Source organism: Halichoerus grypus, chromosome 1 (assembly GCF_964656455.1).
Source record: "Halichoerus grypus chromosome 1, mHalGry1.hap1.1, whole genome shotgun sequence".
Classification (NCBI taxonomy): Eukaryota; Metazoa; Chordata; class Mammalia; order Carnivora; family Phocidae; genus Halichoerus; species Halichoerus grypus.
This window is the reverse complement of record NC_135712.1, coordinates 165,344,035-165,364,542: the sequence shown is the minus strand read 5'-3', so window position 1 is coordinate 165,364,542 and position 20,508 is coordinate 165,344,035. Positions and strand designations below refer to the sequence as shown.

Here is a 20,508-nt window from a genome sequence, read left to right as displayed (position 1 = left end):
AGATGGCAGCCGATGAAACTGACCGGACAGCCAGGATTTGCTTTGATATGTGGGCAAAAGACATGTACTGCAATGAAAATAGCAGAGAATGAACTTCTGATCAGGAATCTAGAAAAAAAAGAGACAATTGCGAGCGAGGCGATCCAGGAGACCTAAAGGCAGAAGGGGGGATAGAAGTGGATATGATTATTTCTTTATATAGGTGATGCTTCATATTTCTCAATCCAGCTCTGGATTCATCAGGACAGTTTTGATTTTAAGCAACGGACACTGAACTCAAACTTGCATAATTGACAAAAAGGAACTTAATGGGTTTTTTAAAATAACTAAACAGCCTTCAGGCATGGCTAGATTCAGAGACTCAAACAATATTCAACAGGACTTGGGCCACTCTCTCCATCTTCCAGCTCTGCTGTGCTCTATGTTGGTTTCGTTTTTAGGTAGGGTCTGCTCCACATGTGACAAAAATGGCTGCTAGCAGCTCCAGGCTTAAGAACCGTGGTGGGGATATCTAAAACTAATGATGTAATGTATGGGGATTAACATAACAATAAAAAAATTAAAAAAAAAAAAAAAAAAGAACCGTGGTGGGGGTCAAGCTTCTGTTTGAAGAAGCTTTTAGCAAAAGTCCCAGGGAGAGTTCTTACTGAGCCTGAGCCAGCCTATGTCACATGCCCTCCACCCCTCACCAATGGCGGTCAGGGTGATGCGCTCTGGCCGTGCCTAGGCCACATGTTCACCCCTGAAAGGAGGGAACCCCACCCAGTCAAGGAATGTGAGTGGAGGAGGGCAAATTCCCCAAATCAAAACTGAGGTGCTATCACCTGAAGAAGCTGAAATGAATGTCAGGCAAGCAGAAACAGCTTCCATTTTTGCCAGCCTCCTATCCTTGCTCAAAGCTGTGCCCTGCGTCTCCGTCCACGCAGCTCCGAATCATCCTTTGGCCCTCAGTTCAAATGGCACTTCCTTGAGGAAACCTTCCTGAACCACCCTAAGTTGGCCTAAGATCCCGCCCCCCCCCAAATGTATGCTCCTGGCAGAGCTTGTCACTCCGGGTTTTTTTGGCTATCGGACAGAAACCCATCTCTCATGCTGGACCAAGACCGCCTTAAGGTTTGTCTTGTCTACCACTGTGTCCCCAGAGCATAGGACAGTGCCTGGGAAGTAGAGGCTCAATAAATATTTATTTGAAGTACCAGTGGAGGTTATAAGCATATAGGAGCTGGTGACCTGTGATGGGGGGAGGGAAGGATCGAAGATATCAAGGAAGATATCAAGGAAGGTATCAGGATTTCATGCTTGTGGGTGAGTGTTGGGAAAGAGGCAGGAGAATTCAGGGTGGCCTTGGGGAGCACTGTGCATCATGGGACCCCAGGATGGATGACCCAAGCGAGGGGCACGATGGGGTAGAGGATGGCAAGTCAATCAGGAAATGCCAGACCTAGGAAAAAAGAGAGGGGGCGAAGATAGGTCAGGGCTGGAGAGAAGAAATCCTTTCTATGAGTCCTTGGGGAACGGAGAGGAAAGGGCAGTTGTGGCCCCATTCCCAGGAGCCTTTGTGAAAATGGAGGTGGGGGGGCGGTGTCAGGACTTGGCAAAGTGAAGGGAGGGAGTCCTCAGGCACTGGGTTGGAAATGGCTAGGTGAGAGGCTTCTCTGGGACAATCCCTCAAACCTCAGAAACTGGAAGTAGGAAAAGTCTTGGGGGTTCTGCCACAATCCCTTGGGCGTTGTTCCAGGCTGTTATCCCCTTTTAGTAATCTGTTTATCCATCTGTCCATCCACGCGCATAGCCACTTGTGTCTCTAAGACCAAGCCCTGGCAGCAACCTGCCCATCCCTGCCACAGGCACACCCCCAGCCTGGCACCAAGAGCCAGTTAGTTAGCTTCAGGTCAGAAGTGGTGCCCCCTCCTAACAGGCAGCGGGAGGCTGCCCTGCGGGGAGAGGAGACACGGGGCAGGAGCCCACCCACCCCCACCTCCACCAATGGGGCCTTGTGACCTACGGGGGGGGGGGTGCCAGAGAGAGAATCAAAAAGGACAGACCGACAGAAGCGGACTGCAAGGCTGGAAAGAGAAAAGCCAAGAGGGAAATCCGTGTTGAAAAGGAATGGGAAACTGAGACCAAGTCAGGCGGGCTGACCACCCCAGGCCAAGGCAGGGAAGAAGCCAACTGACAGAAGGAGAAGGAAGGAGGGAATGGGAGGAGGAGGGGGAGAGGGGAGCAGGCGAGACGTGTGGGGGTGGGCTGGCAGAGGGAGGGAGAGAGGAGGGAGAGAAGGAGAAGGAGAGAGAAGGAGAAGGAGAGGGGAGAACTGGAAGGCGGGATGGAGAGAGAACGGGGCAGAGGAGGGGAAGGCAAAGACAGCAGCGGCGACCGCAAGAAGTGGGAGAAGCTGCCGGCGGGGTAGCTGCGGGGCAGCGGCCGCTTGGGGAGCGCGCGGCGCGGGCCGGGGCGGTGGGGGGGAGTGCGGGCGGGGGGCGGGGCGGCGGGCGGCGCCCCTCCCCGGGCTGGGCGGGCTCCCGGAGCAGCGCCCCGCCCCCCGCCCGCGCGCGCTCCCGCCCTCCATCCCTCGCTCCCCCGCCCTGCCGCTTCCCGGTGTCCCTCCGCCCGCCCTCGGAAGACCGAGCGAGCGGTGAGGTTGCGGGCGAGCCGCGCCGCGCGGAGGAGCCGAGGAGCCGAGGAGCCGGGAGCGCAGCGCGGCCGGAGCCCGGAGCGGCCCCGCGCCCGGAGCGCACCGCAGCGGCCAAGCTGCCCGCGCAACGCCCGCTGCGGGCAGCGCAGCCCGGGCCGCAGGTAGGAACGGGCGGCCGGCGTCGGGGCGCGGGGCGCAGATCCCCGGACGGCCCCGGCAGATCGGGCCAGGCGGGGTGGGGGCGGACACCCTGATTCCAACCCCCGCGCCTCACCTCGTCTCAGGGCATCACGAAGGAGCCCGGGACGCCGCTCCCACCGCCGACGTGAGCCCGGGCCATTCCCCTGGGACGCGCGGGGGGCAGGGGACTCGTGCGAGGGTCGCGAGAGTCTCCTGCCCCTTCCTTGTCGCGGAGCCCCCTTGGATCCCCTAGCTGGCGTTGGAGTCTCCTAGTTGGAGCCGTCGAAGCGCCGCGTCCATTTCTCAGGGGATGGCGGGGGACCCCGGGAGTGAATAATACGAAGAGCGTTTGGGGGGCCGTGGCCACTTTTCCGTCTCAGGGTCAGATGCGCCGAGGTGGAGCTGTGCGCCTCATTTATTCTCTAAAGGGCTCTGGGGCGAGCGACTTGGGGATGGGTCACCTGCTTTTCATCCTGGGGTAGCTCAAGCTCTCAAGAAACGTTGGCTAAAAAGCATTTACCACAGCCTGGGCTGAGCGCACACTAGCTCGCGCCGCGCTCTCCACTCCTTTCCCCGAGGAATGTGGGGTGAGGGGAGTCCCCCAGAGGGTTTGAGGACAGTGTCCCCTTGTCGCCGCGGAAACTGTTTTCACCTTCTTGTGTCCCACATTTACTCCCCGGAGATGGGGAAAGGGAAACTGCCTGCCTCAGTTACTTACCCCAGGGCAATGACTCCGTGGTCTCCGTGTCTGGTCCCTTTGTGCCCACCATCCCTATGCGTGGCACCCATAGATGCCCTGTTCTAGCTTGGCTTGGTCTTCAGACAAGGAACTTAGACCGGGCAGCCCCCGCCGAGGCTCTTAGCTAATCTCTTCCCAAAATAGACATGGACCCCAAGGAGAAAACTGGATTTTAAAAAGCCAAATGATTAAGCCCTGGTTCCTCCTGATATGGGGCTGGAGCACTCCCTCCCTCTCCTAGAAACCCCAGCCTCATGCCCATGAAGAACTGGGGTGGACGGGGAAGCACGGAGTAAAATGGCTCCTGATCTTTGGTGACACCCCCAAAACCAGAGGCTGTCAGGCTATGTGAGTGGACTTTGGGGTCGACCTTCATTTTTCTGTGACACAAAGTGGGTGTTTGGAGAGAGAGGAGGTGTTTGGTGAGGGGGTATTGGGTGCTGGGTATTGCCTAGATTTTTCTCTCTCTTTGGGAACTTTGGGGAAAATGTATTCATAATGGAGTCTGAAAAGACTGCCCCAACTCCCAAATTCCAGAACAAAGGAGATCAGTGGGAAGGAACTACAAGCAACTTGTACCCTCTGTCTGTCTCCCTCTCCCTCTCTCTCTTTGGAGCACTCTCTCTGGGAAGGGTTGACCCAGCCTCTGCTCTGGTCGGGGTCTGAGCAGTCTCAGGCCCTCCCCTAGCCAGAGGAGGAAGAGGAGACGTTGCCCTTAGAGGTGCAAGTCCCAGGAGGAGTGGAAGGGACCTTTCCCCAGAGCATCCAGGGCAAAATGGCTGAGTCTCAGAAATAAATTGTCAGGCAAGCAGCAAACAAAGAAAGCGCTCGCTCTCTCTCCAGCCAAGCCCTGGCTCAGTGGCCAGGGCTTGGAGGACAAACAGTGAGTCCCAGGCAGGGGCACATAGCCGGGCTTGTCTGGCAGAGCATCTGGAGAGTGGGGCGATCCCTCAGAACCACACAGGAGAGAGGCAGCTGCTGTGGAAGAGGAAGCAGGGACCATCTCTCTTGTGTGCAACCCTTCATTCCGGCGCTGGAGGTGTGGTGGGAAGTGGGTCCCCAGAAGCTCAGGATGGAGCTGAGAGGGGCATCGAGAGGCCCAGAAGGAAGCAACTCAGAGGGTAAAGATGAGGAAAGAGCAAGTCCACCAAAGCCGAAAGAAGCACAATAGCTCTGTCTTTGCGGGATTCCACATGCCTGGCAATCAGGAACTCCAAATGCCATTTGTTTATGCATGGCCCGGCACAGAGCAGGCACTTACCGAGTGTCTTACAATAAAGCCTGCATGGATGCAAGGTGACAACGGTGCTGGTGTGGACCGACCTGCACTATCTTTCTATGTCATTGAGCCAGGGAGGCTCTGAAAGGTAGACTCTGAGACCAGAAGCAGCCCTGGCTGAGTTGGCTTTGAGCTGGGGTGCTGCCATTTTCTGGCCCGGTGACCTTGGGTAAGTTCTCATCCCCACTGGAAGGAAGGAATGGAGTACTGAAAGCTTCCAGTGTGACCAGCTCATAATTCCTATAATAACCTTATGCAGCAGGTACTCTTCTAATCCCCACTTCAGAGGGGAGGAAACTGCAGTACAGAGAGGGGAAGTGACTTGCCCAAGGTCACCCAGCTAGGAAGAGGCAGGGCAGGGATTTGAGCCCCTCTCTTCTGATTTCCTGGCCAACACTCTGCCCTGATGTTGGGTCTCTGGGCCTCAGTTTTCACCTCCATAGAGTGAGGTGGAAGGGTGATGGTGAGGACTGAATGGTTGACAGTCTGGCATATGCTAAGAGCTTGAATAAAGCACCAATGTCAGGTGGCTTCTCCCCATCACATAAAGACACGTTCCTAGGCTTGGCTGTGAGCTCAGCAGCTGAGACAGAGCTGTCCCAAGCCACTTGGAATTCGGAGATGGCTTTTTCCTTCCTCTCCTGTGATGTATATACATCACAGGCTGAGTGCCAACCATTAAGCCTTGCCCACCACCTCTAGACCCCTGCATCCGAAGTCCATCCTCAAGTCTGTCCCCTTTGTCCTTGGGAGCAGAGGGGACGCCGGAGCCTCTCCCCGTCACCTGGCCCCAGGTGTGCCCAGCTTCCTTCCCTTTGATCCCTGAAGCCACACCACCCCAGCAGCCCTGTCCCTCAGCTGCAGCTGCAGGGCCAAACCCAGTTAGAGCCCCTTAATCGTCTTCTTCCCTGGAAGGAAACAGAGATATGAGTGTCAGCAGGCCTGTTTTTGCCCGTGTCAGAACTGCCCCTTCAGTTTCCCTGTGCGCAGTCACCTGAGCTGCTCTGTGCCCAGAGAACGGTGGACAGAGCACAGCCCCCGCCGCAATGAAAACAACCTTGAATCTACTCCAATTGCAAAGAGCAGGGCCCCTCTCGGTGAGGAGATCGGGGACCTCCGATGCTGCTCCGTGGCATTCCTCTGCACCAGCTACTCCAATGGGCCTGGTGCCCGTGCTCCTTTCTGTCACCTTTTTGCCCCATTCCCTGAAGGTTGCTGGGAGGTGGAGGGAAAGAGCGTGGTACCTAAGATGGGGAAATGGCTGGGAGGCCAGATATGGACCCCAAAATAGGGCTTCCCAGGAAACGTGCCTCCGTGAGCTTTGTGAACATCCAGCATCTTTGCTCAGAGCTCACCTGCAGACCTCAGAGCCAGGGGGAAGGTTGGCATGAAAGTCAGTGGGAAGCCAGCTAATAGTAGGGATAAGGGCTGCCTGGCATAAATGGTAGGTGTGAACACAAGCTGTGATATTTCAGCACAGACTTGGATTCAGTCACAAAGAGCAAAAAAAAGAAAAAACCCACTAAATATTATTCCAATGATAATATCATCAATAACAATAATATCTAACAGTTATTGCGAGCTGATGATCTGCCAGGCAATGTGCTATGTGCTTTACTTACATCATTGCATTTAATTTTCACAAAACCCCGTGGGGTACATAGGATTGTCCCTGTGCAGATAAGGAAACCGAGAGGAAGAAAGGTGAAATTGCTAGCTGCAGGATTAGTAGGCTAGTAAGTGGCCCCTGGAGCCCGAGCTCAGCCGTCGTGTGCTGACATCCCTGCCCCGGAGGAGCCCCCTGGTGCTGTTCACTTGGCAAGGACCACATGCCCCATTTATGGAGCTGCACAGTTAGAAAGCACTCCCCCCTTTTGTTTTACAACAGTTGAGCTTTGCCACAGCTCTGGGAAGCCGGTGGTGTTCCTTAGGGGAAGCTGAGGCACGGAGAGATGAGTTTGTGCCAGAGGTCCCTCAGCTGCTAGGGTGTACAACTGGGATCTGCACTCAAGTGCCCTGCATCTTACAGCATATTTGTGAGCTAGACTTCGAGTTCATTTAAAGCTGGTTTTAATGTTGTGCACCCAGCCACCTTTCCCTAACTCTTAGGTGTCCCCAAATTTGTTGCTTACCCTCTCACTGCTCTGGAAGCCATTGAGAGTGGCCGACGAAGTCATCAGCTCTGTTTACCATGATCTGACATGACACGAAAGCGGCATCCAATTTGATGTGAACCTCCTGCATCGAATGGCCTTCTATTTTTACATTTGTCACAAATTGGAAATTACAAGGAGGCCAGGTCTTGCAGAGTGATTGGCCATGGCTCTTTAAAAGCAGGGGGTGTGCAGCTAGGTGGAACAGGCCACATTAGGGTGCCAGGGGCCCTCTTGGCTGCAAGAGAGGCCCCTGGCTTCCGGGGCTGGATGGGATCCTGGCATTCAGACCAGGCTAGAGGATGCAGGAGTTGGTGGCTGCCTCGGACGGTGACCTGCGGCTCTGCCCACCTGTCAGTGCATGATGTCTGCAGGATGGATGTTGCAAGCCAGCTCCTGACACAGCTGAGCCCTGGCTAGAGGGACAGTCAAGGTCAAAGACGCCCCGAAAGACATTGACAGCAGGCTGTTTTCATGGCCTTATTGTTTGGTAAGGAGGTTCTGTCCAGGGAGAGGGCAGTAGCCACGGGAGGTAAGCAACAACATTTGGTATCAATATTGCAGTTTGCCAGAACTTAGTGCTGATAAAACTCCTGGTCATCAGAAGAGTACTTTGCGGTTTGCAGAAGAATGTTCTTGAAGCCGTTCTGTCTTTTGATCCTGTAAGAAGTATTCCAGGGGAAGAAAATATGGTCCTTAATATCCTGGAGAAGAATCCTCTGTCAGACAAAAAGAGACATTTTTTTTAAAGCTAGTGTTCTCATAAAGCCCAAGTCAGAATGACCTTGACTCAAATTTTAGAATTTTATAGTCGAAGTTTGCAACAGCCCCGGCGGGTTCCAAGTGAAAATATTATTGTTATTATTATTGCCATTATTATCTCCATCCTTTGGCTGGGGAAACTGAGGCTCAGCAAGCCCTGAAACACACTAATCCCTGACCTCTGGATTCCCAGCTGATGGGATTCACCTTTACGAAATCCAAGTCCGAATTCAGCAGGTTGCCCCTTGAGAAGGAGCCCGATGAGCCCGATCTGTGGCAGGCAGAACCCCAAGCACACAGGGACTGATGGCAGGATGGTGTGGGAAGGCACAGCCACGCAGTGTGAGAAAGGGCCCCGGCATCGTTTTAGCCTTCCGTGTCGTTCTGAGCTCCAGCCAGAGGCTAACATCTCCTCAGTTATGCCCAGAGCTTGTGGAGTCTGACGTGTGCTCATTTGGCCAGGGGGCCCCCAGCGGTAGCCAGATTTGGGGGGAAAGGAAGGGATGATCACTCTCAGACAGTGCATGAACACAAACATGCTTCTCTGGGTGGATTTGGGTGAAAATAAATACACCAGGGGCCCTGTGAGGTTATCTAGAAGGATCTCAGGGCCCTGGCAACCAGGAAGGGGGTGGGGCAGTATTCATAGGTGAGCCTTGGGTTGTTTGGGACCTGTTGGAGGAGCAGGCTGAGTGGTTCTGAGTCCTTTCCAGCCAAGAGGGTAAGAGAGGGGAGAGAGTCAGTTACTTCTTCTGGCCATTACCCCACTTCCCCTCTGCCCTTGCTGGAGATGATGAAAAATCACAAGTTCTGGGAGCTTCCTTCTTGGGTGTTGGGGGGCAGGGGCACCTGAGAATTTGACTCTTCCCCTCCCTGCCCGGGCAGCCGGTCCCCAGCCACTGAGCGTGGCGCGTCCCCTGGGCACCAGTCCTGGGCCTCCTGAGGCTGGTGAGAAGGATGCTAGCAGATAGGGGTAAGGGGGATGGGTGCTACGGTCCCTGCGGCCAGAGGAGGACCTGGAGGCTGAGGAAGGTAGAGTCACCCTGGCTTGCACAGCAGAGTTTGAACCCAGGCCTTGCTAATGCCGACCCCCACATGCGTTTTCATGCTACCCAGTACCTCTGGAAAGCACCTGAGTGGAGGTCACAGTGGAGGAGACCGGGGCTTTGACTCACTGAGGCAGAGTGTCAACTATACAAAATAAAAGTGACCAAAGCCAAAGGTTCCCATGCCCTTGATTCTGAGGTCCAGCTCCCCTGCTGCCTGAGTCCATTTGTCCCTTTGCTCCCATGTCAGATGTTTTCAGAACTTGAGATTAAGGGCTCACCTATGATTTAAAAAAAAAAAAAAAAAAAGTGGGCTTGGGAACGGGGAAGAAGTTGTCATACCAAAGAGTATTCTGTGAAGATGGAATTTAAATGCATCCATTTTTAACAGGTTGGTAGCAAATGATCAGATAGCTACAAGCCTTTCCTGGCCTTTGAGCTCTGACTGTGATCCAGGCACTGAGCTGAGGACTTGACAAGCGCTGTTCTAGGATCCTCCATAAGGAAACTGAGGCCCAGGGAGCTCACATGGTTGCCCAGGGTCGGCCCACTGACGTGCCGCAGAATTGCGACTCAGATCTAGGTCTGCGGGACCCTGAGTCCTGGGCTTGCATTCTGTGCAGGACTCGAGCTTGCAGGGGATAAAGGGCAGGTGTCCTGCCCTTCTCTGGACTTTGCTTTCTCAGTCCATAAAGCCGAGGGATTTGGACTGGACTGGATGATGGGCTGCTCCCCAAGCCCGGCGCTGGCTCTCCAGGCAAGGGGAGGGGAAGGATGGCTGCACGCCCTGCTTCCTCCTCCATTTCCCCCAGAATAGCCTCCCCAGACTAATGACTGGGGACGGTGAGAGCCCTTTCTCCAAACGGCAGTGAATGCCTCTAATGACAGAGCAGAGACAGCACTGTTAATTATGCCGCGGGTGTTAAATGAAAATGCCGACCCGGGATGAGTTTAATAGCGCCGCTGGGCTGGCCGTGGCCATGCCGAAAAGCGGTGCCATGGACCTGGGCCGAGGCTGAACCGCCCCCCTCCCCAACCACGGGGCCAAGCCAGGAGCCACAAAGCCTGGCCACACTGGTCCCCTCCCCAGCGTGGGGTCCGCAATGGCTCCTTGGAGCCAGGGATGTTGGTGGCCCCTCTGGGACATTGTCATAGAGGCCTCTGGGGGTCTAGACAAGTTACCTTCAGAGGTAGAGGTGGGCAAACAATGGGGCCAGGTACAATTTTGAGCACCTTCTGTATGCCATGTCCTACCGTGGGCTGTGTAGACAAATCAGGCATTGTTTCCGGCCTTGGACGAGCGGCTCACAGTCAAAACTGTACATTCCCTACAAGCAGGAATGCTGTGTCTTCTGGCGTCTCCGGGCCCAGCATAGTGGGACACAGCATAGGTACTTACCTCTTGCTTTTTATGATCTACAAGTCTTCTTCAGTGAGAGCCAGAGGCCACAAGGTGGGGGCCAGAGCACATTCGGCCGTGGGCTGAGAGTAAGGCACGACAGGCGGGTGGACTGGCTCTCTTCTCTGGCCTTCCTGGACAGCTGGACTTTCCACCTCCTGGACGATCTTGACCAGTTGACCATGGACAACTCTTTTGCCCTCTGAGCCTCAGTTTACACATCTGCAAAATGGGGAGAGTCAGGGCTGTGATGGCTGCGGGCAAAACTGTGTCTCCTAACCACCCCCAGCTCTGAACCCAGAGGGTCGTGGAGATGGCATAAACATCTGAAAAGTGACATATTGGTGGGCAATTCAGCAGAAGGAGAGAGTTTGGTCACTAAGGGTAGGTTCTGGTTCTTCTTGTGGATTTAGGATGTCATTCAGACTTCCATCCGCTCTCCAGTGGCTCCAGTCCCCTACCTCCTGCTTCCTGGACCTGGAGAACCGTTCCTTAGGTTTTTCTAGGCCAGAGAAAGCCACAAAATCCACTCATTTCAGACTCCCCTGGGTTACAGATGAGTAAACTGAGGCCCAGGGGGGAGGAGCCCTAGGGCCACAGGCGCTAGGACCCAGAGCTTCTAACCCCTAACCCAGCGCTCCTTCCCCTGCCCTAAGCCAGCCCAGCTCCACTGTTGAGAAATTATTAAATAGAGTTGGTGGAAGGACTCTGGTTGCCGTGACAACGGAGCCTGTGTCCTCGGGAGACAATGGTGTTGTACAGGCAGAGAGATGTGTGTTGAATGCTGATTCGGGACCTGCTGGAGTGAGTGAGCACGAATGCAGGGGGGACTGTGTCTGGGGTTTGAGCTCCCCCGAGAAGGAGATTCGGGCTGGCTGGGTGGGGACAGCTGGGGGGACACTCGCCTCGCCTAGTTCCATCCTTGCCACAGCCTTGGCAGAGAGGGACAATTACCTTCCCTTCACGGAGGCACGAAGTAAGGCGAAGAGAGGTGAACTGACTCTTCCCCCAGGTCCCACAGCCGGGCGAGACGTGGAGCTGGGATCAAAACTTCAGACTGGTGTCGGAAGTCTGGGCCCCGGGGAGGGTTTGGAGGGGCCCGTGGGGAGCACAGGCAGTGCGTGGGATGGGGAGCCAGAAGGGAGCCAGCTCTTGAGCACTGCACCCAGGGCACCTCCACCCCTCTAAAGACTGCAGAAGAGAGTGCTCATGGAGATTCGGACAGGCCAGGGATGACAATTCCAGCCCAGGAGGAGCGGGGAAACATTACAGCAAGGTAGCTAGCTACCCACATCAACGTTGGTGCCAAAGTCCAATCTCGCCCTGCCGCTTCCTAGCTGCGTGACCCTGGACAAGTCACTTCACCTGTCTGAAACTCCATGTCCTCATCTGCAAAACGGGGACAATAACAGACTTCCCTCAGGATTGTTCTAAGACCAAATAAGGTACGGTAGATAGAGCGTCAAACCCGGCTCCTGAGCATAGCTCAATCAACAGTAGCTAGGATTATTAACCAGAGAGGAGAGGCTAGGAGAAGGAGCGGCTCCCAACCATGTATCAGCTTGTAATTTGTGGTGTCGGAAGAGTGGAACTGGCTAAAGTGAGGATAAGAATGATGAATAACTGAGCTCTTCATTCCAGGCTAGTGAATATCAGTGGAACAAATGAACAGCCCCCATCACTAAAAATATACATCAATATTTTGCATTTGGAAAGCATGATTGATGTACCTCACTGCAGCGTGCTCTCCCTAAAAGCCCATGTGCGAACCACGCTGGGGGAAATTGCCTTTTCTCTCTGCCAGCTATCTAAATGACCCCATGCTGTAAACCCTTTTGGAAAATAAATACTCTCACCCACGCTCTTTCATTTCTCCCTCCTGCACAGCTAGTGCAAAATATTTACTCCCCTCATCGGGGATTGGGGAGCATGGGGTTAACACCCCGAGAAACGCCGAAGTGTATCATTTGCATGCTGGCAAAGATGTGATGGAACTGGCAGACAAGCCCACTCCCTTTGGGAAGCAGAAAGAGGGTGCTGGACTCAGGCATTGGGCTGTTTTAAAAGCAATGGTGAGAGCTGGGATCCTGATGACTGGGAGGCAAACAACCATTTTGTTTGTTTCCGCAAACCCGTCTGAGCAAATCCACCCCCAGAGATAGCAACCTGTTTCTGGATTCCCAGAGAGGGATGGTCATTTGTTCGTTGCTGATCCTGGGGCTGGATGACAGAGTGTGAAGCAATGAACCTAGAGACCTCGGATTCCCACACCTCCGACTCAGGCCGGCGGGAGAGGGGTGAGGGGGACTCATTCAGTGGACACATGAAGACGGCTGACATTTAACTGGGATTTGAACGAATGTGCTAATTGCAGGAAAGGTACACACATCCACTTCAGGAATCGTGTTTAATGAACAGTTTGCTCTGAGAGCTTGATTTGATCAGCGTTTCCCGGTGGCTGGCACTGTTCCCTTCTATTGATTGCCTATAAGTTAAGATAACTGTGGCTTTCTGCCCAGGACTTTTTCCCATAGCTATCAAAAACAAAACAAAACAAATAATATTAGCCCTAATCAAGTGATTTATGATAATATCTGCCAGGTAGCAAGCATTTTCCTCTGTACCAGGTTCTGTGTTAACCACTTTACGTATTATCTCATTTAATCCTCATAGTAGCTAAACGTAGGTATCATCACCTCTGTCTTAGAGAGGATGGGGGACTAACCCATGGTCACACAGCTTCTGAGGGTTTTCTTGCCCTCAGAGCCAATGCCCTTAACCACTCCCCTGTTCTGCCTGCCCCTGTCCTGCCTGCCCCTGTCCTAGCTGACAGATCAACCTCCGAATACCCTTTGACATCCCCAGTGGAAGGTGTTCATGAGTTTGTTCATTGGCCATGGACTTAAAATGTGCTCAGTAAAAATCCCATTCTCCCAAATGGGTAGGTTTTTCTTGCTGCATGTGATTTTTCACTTTACAAAGAAGGGGAGATTCATTCTATAAAGATTCCTTTAGAAAGCTAAGTGAATGAATCAAGAACAGATGCATTGGCTAAAGTGAGCATTCATTTGAGTCTTTTAAAGATAAAATCAGCTTTCTCTTGTGGGAAATATTCGAGACCCTGGAATCTGACCCTTAATCAACTCCAAAAATACACACCCTCCTCGTTCTTGCAAAATATTCTAAAGCAGTGTCTCTCAACATTGTTTTAAAATCCAACTGAGCTTGTATTAAAAGAACAATAGGATTTGTTGTTTCCCAGATATAAAATTGCAATTACAATAGTGAATGTGTGGTTTTGATCGCTACCATCCCTGAGAGTTTTGCCCATCTCCTAGAGAAGGGGAAAGAGTAACTTTGTCCTTCTACCACTTAGAAGATGAGCTTTCTGGAGTGACTAGATTGCAAACTCAAGGTCCACTGAGAGCCAGGCAGGTCAAAGAAATGAGTCAAGGGATCAGGAACAAGATAATAGTCATGGCGGGACTTACAGTAAACTGGAAAACTCATGCCTACTCTCTCCCCCCAATACCTGCAAGTTCAAGTTTTAAAATTCTGATACCACTGAACCAAACACAGATGGGGACCCGCTCGGCCCCCGCAGGCCATCAGTTTGAGATCCCTGCAGCTTCTTACTGTAATCTGGATGCAGACAGTTTATCTTTGGGGCTTCAGTGTGTTCATCTCTAGAATGGAGCCAATAAAGCCTGCAGAGTTGTAAATGGAGCCCCGGGTGTGGAAGCTTGATAATGAACCGAAGAAATGCCCAGCGCCTTCGCCGCGGAAGTGCTATTCTGTGACGCCGAGTCAGCTCTCCATGTAGGCGGCGTGTCTGCGTGTGACTTATTACAGATTATCATTTAGTTCAGCCCGTCCCTGCAGTGCTGTGTTTTCCTTTTTCCCCCAGTCTGAGTTTTTAAAGGGCGTTTATCCTAATGCCCTTCAGAGTCCTTCAAGCACATCGTGAACAGGAGAGAGCGGTGATGTAACCCCCCGGGTTTTCTTACAAGTGTGTCTTAAAAGGCGAAGAGTGATGTGAAAGAATGTCAGGTGGTCAGCATGTCACCCTCATTTCCTGATCTGAATGAATCCTTTCTGACTAGGTGAGCCGGGGCCTTTTCAGAGGCAGCCCCTGGAGCACAGAGCTGCAAAATTGCACACAGCCGGCGAAGGAAGGGAGGGGGAAAGGCGTAGCCTGGAACAGGACAGTGAGGGCCCCGAGGCCGGTGCCTGGCACAGGGTACCTCAAAGTAGGTGCCTTGAGCCGTCCGGACAGACTGATGGGCACAGACAGAAGGGCTGGCCCCCAGCAAATCCAGTTAGACCAAAGGGAGGAAGCCAGCTGGGCAGACCCTGCCACCTGCGTCCGGGGTCACAGCTCCTCAACCACTCGAGACTGTGGGCTCTGCCACCACGTTTCTTCCTGCTGAAACACAGGCCCCCTCCTTCGTTGGTTCTCCGGAGGCTATCATGAGATCACAGAGTAGAGCCTTGCACAGCCCACAGGAAAGGGACAGCACCCCTTCTCCACTGTCCTTATTTTTTTCTTTTTCCTTCCGTCTTCCTCCTGTGCCCCTGCTCTCACCTCTCTGCTGCTCCCCTGACCCTCTGGTTTTCTTTGCTTTCCTTTCTCCTCCTCCTTCCTGCCCTCCTCGCTCCGTCCCTCCCCACTCGTCAGCACCCACGGACAGCTGGACTCTGGGCCCCAGGCATCTGCAGGAGCGGCGCTGTCCGCTCCAGTGTCCGTGGAGGAGGCGAGGTCTGGGCTCTCCGTACGGGAAGCACGCAAGAGCCGGTTCCCAGAGTGTGCTCATCTCCTCACAGTCCTGTGACCTCACGGTGGCACCCTGAACGTGCTGCAGTGCGAACACTTACACCCCAGAATCAGCCTTCTGTTCGTTTTCCTGAGGGCGCCCTTATAAACACCAGCACACCGCCGCTTCGGAGACCAGTGCCACCTTCCCAGAGGCAGACGTTTCTTGAGGACTTATAATAACAACGTCTCCTGTCACAGAGGGACAGAGTGACAGGTGGGGACGGAAGGTGGAACTCAGGACAGCATGTATACATCTGTCACTGTTTGAGCGGCTGTGAGGGAAACAGGGCAAGTCCAAGACCCGGGTCCCATCTGTATAGAGGTGACAATGTAGCTGGGGAGATAAGACCGAATAGTCATTAGTAGGATAGAAGTCAAGTTGTGAATAGTGACAGGCCTTCACCTTCAGCCCCACCATGATCCCAGCTCCGGTGCTGTCCTCCCATCCCCCATCTCCTCCCCGCCCCCGGTGCCAGGCTCCTGCCAAGTCATCATCAGATCAAATCTCCCCACTTTTGAAGGCTCCAGTTTCCCCCAAGTTCCTCCCGCCCCCAGTGCCCAAGGTGGGGAAGAGGGGTTAGAAGCATGGGCTCCGGAATCAAGCCTCCTAGATCTGGGACCACGGGCAGGGTGCTTTACTGCTCTGAGTCTCAGTTTCCACATCTGTGCAGTGGGGTGTGGTGAGAGGTAAATATGATCATCTGTGAAATGCACTAAACATATTAAGCACTTAATAAATGTTCAGTGTGGTCACTGCTCTTATTACAGGATACAGTGCACCCCCTTTTCCTGCATTCAAAGCCCTTTATTGCTGCTTTCCACCTCTCCAGTAACGTTCCTTAAATCACCCCAGCTTCTAGCCAGCCATGCCAGGCTCCTCATTGGCCCTAAATGCATTATGCATTTTCCCCCTGTTCTCTCTGCCCAGAATGGACCAGCAGCTAGGCTTGGGGTAAGGTAAGGATTCCAAGTCCGCTTTCTCTGCCTGTGGTTATAAAGAGAACCTCCCCACTTCTGTCCCCTTCTGTCAGGGGCACAGTGCCATTCTCTCCCAGTTGTCTGCCAAGGGGGCCATCCCTCCTACTCTGGGCTGATGAAGAAATTATCCCATGCATGCTGGTTACCTGTGGCCCAGCTGTCCCGAGAGCCCAATGGCAGCAGGCCCAGACTCCAACTGGCATCTTTATTCCCTTGCACCTAGTGTGGGACCTGCTACCCGGATGTGCACGGTCCATGCGGGCTGGATTGGATTGAAAATTGCCTTGACAAGAGGAGGTGCTCAGTCGGGCTTTGCAGACAATTGTTAGCAAACCACTGATTGGGTGAGCTAGACACACAGGGTGAGATGAGAATGAGGACACGGAGTAGAAGGGGAGCTAGAAGGCGCGGTCTGGCTCCTCTCCTTGCCCATGGAGGAGAACCACGGCACAGAGAGCAGAAGGGGCTGGCTGGAGATCACACAGCTGGTGATGTGTGCAGTGGATTCCCACTCGGGGCCTGCGGCTCCAGAGACTCCAGCTGGCCACACTCCCTCTTTGCCCTGCAGACGTGGCCCGAAGGCAGGCCTCTGCTGTGGCACACAGGGCCCGTATGTGCAGTTGGAGGAGAGCTGGGGACTCCCAGAGGGGATCACCACCCTTTGGGGCTGGCTGACACCCCCCCCCGGGGGACGCTAATTAGAGCCTCTAGCCCCTGGGGCCTAGGGAGAGCTGCTCAGCCTGGATCCCATGTGGCCTCTTGTTGGCTCCTGAGACACTGGCAGGTCTGCCCAATCAGCCATGGTGACAAGTTAGCCTCTCAGGGAGCCAGACCTCAGCAGCCTCCCTTGGGTTTCTTAAAAAGAGTGGCAGGCCTTGTCCTTATGGGGATTTGTCCTGGAGGGAGTTGCTTGCTGGAAATGGGCCACTCTTACACACCCTAAAAGTGGGGTTTGGGTATCCCACTAGAGACCGCAGAATAGAGTGTTTAAGAGCATGGACACAGGAGCCCAGCTGCCTGGGTTCGTCTTAGCTCCTCTTGCTCCTAGCTGTGAGACCTTTGGCAAGCCACTTTAAGCTCTCTGTGCCTCAGTTTACCCATCAGTAAACAGGGAGGGAGTGAGAATAGTTAATACACATAAATCATTTAGAGAAGACCCTGGCATGTTAGTAAGTGCTGGGCTCACTTCTTTCCTGCACTCTGAGCTCTTCTTTTTCTTTCCTTCTTTGTTAATGAAAAGTTAGGGATTTTTTTCCTGTGTGCCACCACAAAAGAAAGAGAAGCTCGACTTCTGGAGTTTATTTCACCTTTAGATGGGTCTGTTAAGCCTCTAGCAGTTATAAAGCTGATTTTTTTTTTTTCACACTCTGGTTGTTGGGGGTGGGCGGGTGGGTTCTCTAGCCTTCTCCTACATTCTGGCTTTGGGGGCACCCCCAGAAAACCAGAATTCCAGGTTCTCAGAGGCTGCAAGCAGAGGGGAAGGGCTTGAGCCTGGGTTTCCTTATCTGCATGGGGCTGTGAGGCTGGGGAAACTCAACTACGTGTAGTCACATCTCTTCCCCTCAGAACCCAGCAGAAAGGCTCAAATAAGTGGTAAGGCTACATCTAAAGGCTTCAGAGAATTTCACACAGGCCCATGTCTGAGAGGCACCTGCTTGGTGAGCAGATACCACCAGACTGTGAGCCTGGGTTAAATCCTGTGTGACCTTGGATAGGTCATTTGATCTCTCTGAGCCTCAGTACCATCATCTGCAAAATGGAACCAGTAATCATTTTAGTTTCAGTGTATTTAGCACTTGCTGGGCTAGGCACAGCGCTAGAAAATTCAAATCCAGTCCTCATTCCTCATGAAGTGGTTCCTGTTGGCTCCATTTCCTTATGAGGAAACCAGCACTTTGAGAAAGTAAGTAACTTACTTGAAAGTCACAGTGGGATGTTGTGAAGTGTAGGTATTCAACAGATGCCATTAAGAAACACGCCTGGCTCTGCAAATTATGTCTCAGGTATGTTGAGGCAGGTGAGGAGTTTGTGCCAAGATGTGAAGCTGCTTTCCTTCATCTCTTGAGTATGAATGTGTAATGAGCTGAGAATTGGGGTCGTGGGGGTCTCCAAGGATCATACCGTTTGTGTCCTGTGTGACCTTGGGCCAGCCACCAGCCCTCTCTGGGCCTTGTTCTTCATCTGTAGATTGCTGGTATAGACCAAGGGTACCAGTGTGGCAGAGAACAAGTTTGGAGCAGGACAGAGGCTGCATAGGTCCTGGCCCTAAGCCCTACTGGCTGTGAGGGTCCAAGGAGAAGGACCTACCATCTAGACCTGCGGTGTCCAGTTTGCCTGCAGCTCGCATCCTGGCAAAGACTGACTCCTCACCCCCAGACTCGGGTCTCTGAGACCTAAGTCCTGAGGCCTTGTAGACCCTCTCCAGCTGCCCCTTCTCCATCAGAGCACCCTCTCTAGGGGTCCCTCCCTAACCTTCAGAGCAGGTGGTGTTAAAGGCTGCCCACAGCATGGCATCCACCTGCCCACTTCTATCCTCCACCGAACCTTCTGCACGTGATTATCAGCTATTAATTGGTCCTCATATTTGTGCCATGTTTTTCAATTACAAAGTACTTCCCCGGCCATTCATCTCTTTGAATAGCAATCTAAGCTGCTGTTTATTGAGCACTTCCTGTGCACCAGGCCCTCTGCTCTCACCAGCCTCTTACCATGCATTATCTCGATTCAGAATTTCACAACCATCCTATGGAGTACAGGAGTCCAAAATTACCACTGAGGAAACGGATACTCAAGCACAGTAAATATCTAGCCCCTGGTCACACAGGGACTGGAATCAAGCTCTGTGAAATAATCAGGGGCATCCCTGACCTACGGCTTCCAAAGCTTCCATGTGCACCCGAATCACTGGGAGTTTTAAAATGCAGCTTCTGATCCCATGGGTCTGGAGTGGGGCCCAAGATCCTGCATTTCTAACAGGCCTCTGGGTGATGCCAATGTTGCCTCGTGGAGAACCACACTTTGGATAGCAAGGCCTTGAATCACCAAGCAGTCTGAGACTCCTTCATCATAGCCGCAAACCGGCAAGTCTCAGTTTCCCTATCTGTCAGCTGGGTGAAATAGCCTTTGGCTTACAGAGATGGAATGAGGACTGGATAATATAGCACCTGTGAAATGCCTGGCACACTGTAGGTGCTCAATAAATGCTGGCTCTTCTCCCTTGATAGGAGCTGGCATGGGTCTGGGTACACAACAGATGCTCAATAAAGCCTGTCCAATTTATTGAGCCTAGCATTTTCCCCCTAAAGCAGAAAATAAACTGCATTATGTTTCCCTTTGGAATGAAGCCAAACCCAATATTAATTTTTTTCTTGAACTGCAGAGTTCCAAAAAGAAATAAAAGCGAGTAGAGTGATTGCAGTATGAAGCAAGCCTCTGTAATTTCTGTAATTACAGAATGGGAGCAAGACAAAGCAGGAGTATGCACAGCGCCATGGGAGGGAGTGGGGGCCCCGACTCCCAAACCTGCTGCTCCCCTTCTTGCCTTCCTGGCTCTTCCTGGTGCCCCCCCCCCCTCTGAGCCTCTTTCTGGGCCCAGCCCTAGCCTTGGACAGTGGCAGCCCTGAGACACTGGCCTTGGCCTTTTGGCCTCTGCCCAAGTCCCCACCCCACGCAGCCACCGGTCCCTCTGATGCAGTGGGACAGAGCGGGGATTGTCCAAGGCGGCTGCCACACACTCCCCTCCCCCCAGCCTGCCATCTGTGCGGGCCTAGGCTGCTGAGAGCCAATCTGCTAGCAAGGCCTGCAGGCCCCACCTCCAGAAGAGATCCCTGGTCCCACTCCTCACCGCCTCTGCCCTAGCTGCCACCATTCAAGTCACTGTCCTCTCTCACCTGGACTCTCAGCCTCTTAATGAGCCTCCCTGCTTCCACCGCTGCCCCTCTGCAGCCTCTTCTGGGCAACCACAGTGAGACTCTTAAATGTAAGTCAGATTTCGCCTACCACTTACACCCTCTACTCTCTCTTATCCTGTTTAGAAGAAAGTCTGAACTCCTTGCTGTGGTCTCTGAGACCTTGTGTGATCTGGCCCTTGCCCGCCTCTGACTGGTTCTGTTTCCTCCCGTACTGGACTCCAGCCAGCACAGCCTCCATGCTGACTCTCAAACATGCCAAGCTTATTCCTGCCTCAGGGCCTTTGCACTTGCTGTTCCCTCTGTTTGAAATAATGTATCCTAGAGAGTCATATTTCTGGCTCCTACTTCAAACTGAAAAAAATTTTTGTTCAGGCCAAATTAAACAAGCCCAAGGGCCAATTCTGACCCATTTTGCCACTTCTGATCTAGAGCTTCCAACTTCATTTTTTTTTCTTATAAAGCATTTCCTCACTCAGGGATTGGCAGAGGTATTCTTTCTGCTTGGTCTGGCCCCATTTTTATTGATGGTTTTAGGACTTGGTCTCAAACGGCAAATTGAGGAAGGAACAGATTCATGGGAACATTTTCACCACTTTCCTGCCTCGAGTCT

At 53.1% G+C, this 20,508-nt stretch overlaps 1 protein-coding gene across 2 annotated transcripts in view; it reads left to right on the top strand.

The window, feature by feature from the left end:
- Positions 1-2,594: 2,594 nt before the first annotated feature.
- The window catches only part of SLC6A1 (solute carrier family 6 member 1), a 41,577-nt gene continuing 23,663 nt past the window's right edge, over positions 2,595-20,508 (top strand). For both annotated transcript variants that reach the window (XM_078075039.1, XM_036079882.2), the window contains exon 1: positions 2,595-2,796. The gene's annotated coding sequence lies outside the window, so the exon portion shown is untranslated. The remainder of the gene's footprint in view (positions 2,797-20,508) is intronic.